Source organism: Amborella trichopoda, chromosome 13 (assembly GCF_054954075.1).
Source record: "Amborella trichopoda isolate Santa Cruz 75 chromosome 13, AtrichopodaSantaCruz75HAP2 v2.0, whole genome shotgun sequence".
Taxonomy (NCBI): domain Eukaryota; kingdom Viridiplantae; phylum Streptophyta; class Magnoliopsida; order Amborellales; family Amborellaceae; genus Amborella; species Amborella trichopoda.
In genome coordinates this window covers 7,803,398-7,809,686 of record NC_142348.1, presented here as the reverse complement: position 1 = coordinate 7,809,686, position 6,289 = coordinate 7,803,398, and positions in this window count along the sequence as shown.

Sequence of the window (6,289 nt, the reverse complement as noted above, 5' to 3'; positions counted from 1 at the left end):
TAGGTGGTTGTAAGAGTGTCATTGATTAGACACAGAACTCCAAAAAGAATTTCTTGGACTTCCAGATTCACCCCAAGCCCTCCAATTTGACATCTAATAAGTGAAAATAGTTATGACCTTTTGTACAACAGGTAAACAGTCTTTTGTATACAATCCCTTACCTGAAGCATGAGTTCCAAAATGGAATGTCCAACACCTTTTATGCTCCTCGTCTTTCACGTTTCCAATATATATTAAAACCAAACCAATTCCCGTTGCACAATCCACCAAGCTCCTCAACATACTCCAACTCTCAAATTTTGGAAACTCTTCACATTAGTTCTCTCTTTATCCCTTTCAAGATTTTGAAAACCGACTATTACACCATTCTAGACCCATAAAAATTAGGTGTACATGTTGGATTTATAGGGTCCTATATTGATCCCTACACCAGAGCCTCAACCTTGTACAAACCACACCCTTGTATTAAAATTAAAATCAAATTAGTTAAATACCCACCAATAAAATTAACACTAAAATTCCCACAATTGGGACACGTTGGGACACGAAGCAAATGCTTATGTTCACCGAAAAGAATCAACCTTATACCTAAGTGCATCGTGAAAAGAGCGTGAAAAATCAGCTCATCCACATGGACAGAGAGGGACACTAAAGCATTCCCCTCTGGTTGGAATTCAAGAACTCTCTTTATCCCTTGCAAGATTTTGAAAACCGACTATTACACCATTTTAGGCTCATGGAAACTTGGTGTACATGTTGGATTTATAGGCTCATGGAAACTAGGTGTACGTGTTGGATTTATAGGTCCCATATTGATCTCTACACCAGAGCCTCAACCTTGGACAAACCACACCCTTGTAATAAAATTAAAATCAAATTAGTTAACATACCCACCAATAAAATTAACACTAAAATTCCCACAATTGGAACACCAAAACACTACGCTTATGTTCGCCAAAAAGAATCAACCCCATACCTACATGCATAGTGAAAAGAAGTTAAAGTTATTAGTAACTAACTACCCTATTTTATCATACAATTTTATGATATAGAAGTCAAAGCTATGTTTCAACAATATTTTGTGTTTTAAAAATTTTTTATCATAGAAATTTTTTATAACCTATTTTATATAGGGAAAATTGTTTCATGGGGGCTAGACCACATTTCATGGAGATCATAAATATGAAAAAATATGCGGTCCAGAAAGTGTAAAGCATCCATCTTAAAGATGGATGCAATTAGGTGTTCCATTTAAAAATAATGGAAACTAACGGTCCAAATATTTTCTTACTAGAATTATTATTTTTCGTTTTTTAAATTTATTTATTTTTTCATATTCATGATCTCCATGTTAGAGATTACATGTCCTTAAAAACCAAGTCTTAAAATCCATCTAAAAAATATATTTATTAAGAGGCCCGCATTTCTACATATGCAAGCTTGGCCACATAGAAACTGGGTCCTTTATATAGAAGGAAAAATTTATACAAGGTTGCAACCTTAAATTATAAAACTACAGATGCATCTCAAAAATCTATCGTAAAAAATTATTTTAATGTTGAAAAACCCTCTAATTGATCATCTCGACATCGAGATGTATGAATATGAAAAAAAAAAAAAAAGATTTTTAGTCCCAGAAATAATGCATCTTGCAACACATTATCTAGACTGTTCATTTTCAAAATCTTCATATATTTATAGATCTACTTGATTTTAACCCTTTTTAGAGTTTAAAATTTTATAATTAGATATGAAAATAGATTTTGAGATAATCCTAAGATTGTTTTACACCAAAATTACATGTTATGTTAAAATTTGAAGGTGTGCCTTAATTGGATTGTTTAAAGTTGCAACCTTATAGAAACCACACCCTATATAGAATCTTATGGCACAAAAGTTAAAGTTATGTTTTCAACAATATTTTGTGTTTTACAAATATTTTATCATACAATTTTTTTATAATGAATTTTTAAATGCTTCAGAATAACTATGCCCATTTTCCAGAAAACCAATTTTAAGTCTTCTCAGAGCAATTTCTTTTTGTGATGACATTTTTTTTTAGAATCATGAGAGTATAGTTTCTTAATTTTTAGTTACTATGATAACTTTGTATTTTTTAATAAATTTTATGCTTCTAAAAATCAGCTGCAATAAAATTCCATATTTTAAAAAATAAGAATTATTTCAGGGCCGGATCTCTCCTTAGATATCAAATAGGAGAGGGATTGTATTCTCTCTCTCTCTCACTCTTTCTCTATCTCTCAAGAGTTTAGCTCACACACTTTCTTGTGTGTGTTGTGTTGTTTAGAGACCTCCACCCCTCCCCCTTTTATAATGAGAAAAGGGCCATCTCATTCATGAGGGAGTAACCTCTTCATGAATAGACACCCTTATGACGCATGATGCATGCCATTCATGGGAGGGTAACTCCCTCATGAAGAGGTGCAACCTCTCCCCACCTCCCTTCATGTAATAACATAAGTTAAACATAAAGGGAGTGCGGTTCACTTGGGTGTACCCTCATACTAGGGATACACTCTCATGTATACATCTCCCACACATCTCGTATGTAGGAGGGGTTACATGCCCATATAAGAGTTGTCGTTTATTATCGCGCATCGTGAGTATTATTTCATACAAATGGAAAATGTGGTGTGCGACCTACTAGAGCAAACATTCTGTTAGAAAGAACCATACCAAGCTTCCAACCAACTAGCATGGAACATCTCATCTCTCCAATACCTGCAAAACAAAAATTTCTTCACCTGTCCTAGACCTGATTTGACTACACCTGACTAAATTCTTAACTAATCCCTCATGAGCCCAGCTTAGAAGATTACTTAGCCCATTCGTACAGAATTACTTTCAATGCGAGCATAATGTATATTGTTTTCTTGTGGTACCAAAACAAAGTGTGATATCAAATGGTCTTATCTTACAACATACATTATTCTACTATTCTACTATGACCCCGACCATTGTCTCAGTAATGTCCCAGATGAGTTTCATACTTGACCCTATAGAGTATGCCAAAGTGAATGATCGAAGTAAAAATTTTTAATGCAATCTAAGGTCTATGAGGGCATCATGGGTCACATACTTATTAGCTTTACACAATAGCAAAAAGGAACATGATCATCTTTTTCCAGATGAGTAGGTGTTTTGGTTAATAATATAACACATGTAATATAAATCACACGTCATGGTAGATCACATCAAATGTGCGTCGGAATCCACACTATGCAGGTTATAGTCTTTTCGTGGCCACGCAACCGGTCGTCATCTAGCTCCTCACAGTCACATCCATACGTCAACCTGAACATCCCTTTTTCCCTAGCTACTTGCAGGCTACATGATCTTTGAGACGTCAATTTAAATAGATTATGTCAATTCCCTTATGGAATCTCATCTCGAACCATTGGTTGAAGCGATAAATACACCATGTGTATATCTCATCCTCCAATATCCCAGATATTGAGCATAGCTCGTGCGAGTAGTGAGCTTTAGCTTGCCGACGAATTAAATGATAATCTCTACTGTGTGTGAATTAAAATGCACAAACAATCTATCATAACATGAAATAACATCCATATTTCATTATAATAGTGAACCAAGATCCTTTAAACTCATATGATCTTGAGGCTCATAGTTCTTACATGAGTCTTATGTGCGGCCCTAACAATTGCCTTAGTCAAGGGATCCGCCACCATTTTAGTTGTAGGAATATGAGTTAACACCACCTGTTTATGTGCAATAATGTCTCGAATATAGTGATATCTAACATCAATATATTTTGGCTTTCCATAGTACTTTGGGTCTTTTACAAAAGTAAGTGTTGCAGTATTATCACAAAATACATTGACAGACTCATTACCAATCGTGACAACACCCAAGTTCGTTAGGAATATTCTCAACCATACGGTTTCTTGTATTGCTCCACTACAAGCAATGTATTCAGACTCCATAGTGGAGAGAGCGACACAAAATTGTTCTTGATACACCATGAGACCGCACTGCCTCCTAGCAAGAAGACATAACCTAAAGTCGATTTATGTCCATCTAGGTCTGCTGCCCAATCAGCATCACTATATCCCTGTAACCGTAAAATCGGTTCCTTGAAAACATAGCATTGGACTCAAGGTTCCTTAAAGGTATCGAAAAATCCTTTTCACTACTTGCTAATGACCTTGTCTTGGATTACTCTGGTATCTGCTAAGGAGACCCACTTCTAAGGCAATATCTGGACGCGTGCAGAACATCACGTACATCAAACTACCAATTGCACTTGCATATGAAACACGTGACATTTTGTTCTTCTCAGCTTCTGTCTGCAGACACATGTCAAGATTTATAGTATGCCCTTTCTCAACTGGAGTATCTATGGGTTTTAAGTCTTGCATAAGGAATCGCTCAAGAATCTTTTGGATATATGTTTCTTGTGACATAGTAAGAAACCTTTGAGAACCATTTCGATGTATATTAACACCGAGTATGTAACTCGCCTCACCCATATCCTTCATCTCAAATTTAGAGGACAACCACTCCTTCGTGGCAGTAAGTTGCTCCAGATCATTTCCAATTAATAAAATATCGTGAACATATAAAGACAGTATCTGGATGCTTTTCTTATACTTCTTAATGTATACATAATGGTCTTCTTGAAGCATTTCAAAACCATAAGTCATTATAGCCATGTGGAATTTGAAATACCACTGTCTTGATGACTGTTTGAGACCATATATGGACTTATTGAGCTTACACATTTTGCGCTCAAGGCCAAAGGCTACAAAACCTTTAGGTTGCTCTATATATATATTGACTCTAATTTTCTGAAACTGAATAATAATAATAATAATAATAATAATAATAATAATAATAATAATAATAATATAAAAATAAAAATTAATACTTATATAAAGAAAATGATTTTGAGTGATGGTTAATTATGTTGTTAATGCACCATAGGGGCCATTCGTTTCGTCTTTCCTGATATATTAGGGAGAATGTGGAGGTGGGGAGAGGGGATGGAGAAGACCCTGATCACACAGGGAGTAGGAATGTTGTGGATGGCCTCTCCACCTTCAACTCTTCAACACTATGTAAGTTTCTCTCACACAGACTCTGGTTTGTTAGTTTTTCTTGATTGTTTTTTATTTATAATTTAAAAACTTTCATAACCCTGTCTGAAATTGGCTCTTTTTTACCCCCTCCCCCCACCTTCTTATTTTTTTTATCATTTACAACTTAGACATACCTAGGTTTTCTTTAATGGAACTATGCATATCTTGAGGTGCAATTTTTTATGTTAAGTCTTAGTTTCTGATTTTTCTTTCATATGGTTTAAGCATTCTGTTTTATATGTACATGCCTTGGCGTGCTTCAAAAGTTAGCTTTAATGAGGTTTACTGATATTATAGCCATTAAGCATCGTATGTTATAACCTTTCTACGTGTTTAATTGGTAAGTAATCGAGTTCAAGATTCTGCAATTTGTATCTCACCATCTCTCGACTTTTTGCGTTTTTATAATTTTGAACTTCAGTAGCTACTTGATGTAAAATTAGGGTGACTATGTTTAAATTTCACCATCTTTATACCGCAGCTGTATTCGGTAATGGCTTCATGGTCCGTGCCCTCGCTATTGTCAATACCGCCGGCCCCACCAAGGGCCAGGCAGTAGCCCTCCATGTCCAATCCAACTTAGCCGCTTTTTTTAGGCTCAATATCATAGCCTACCAAGACACCCTCTACGCCCACTCCCTCCACCATTTCTATAGGGACTGTCACATCTATGGCACCGTTGACTTCATCTTCGGTAATGCGGCCGAAGTATTCCAAAATTGTCACTTTTTTGCATGCAGGCCGATGCCGAAACAGAAGAACATGATAACTGCTGATGGCAGGTTTGAACCCACACAAGAAACTGGATTTATCTTTCAGAATTGTACCATTCAAGCCTCTCCCGACCTAGAGGCTGTGAAGGGAAATTTCTCCACTTATTTGGGAAGGCCATGGAGATCACAGGCTAGGGTGACGGTCATGCAGTCCTATTTGGGGATGTCATGAGCCAGGGAGGGTGGCATCCGTGGGGCAAGGAGCCAAAGCAAGATACAGTGAAGTGTGTGGAGTACAAGAATTGGGGGCCCAGGGCAGACACAAAGGGAAGGATGAGGTGGGGGGATTGAAGGTGGATGGGGAGGTGAAGAAAGAGGTGTGGAAGTTCACAGTGGCTGAGTTCATACAGGGGCAGTTGTGGCTGAAGGCTGCCGGGGTGCCCTTCAAGGCAAGGC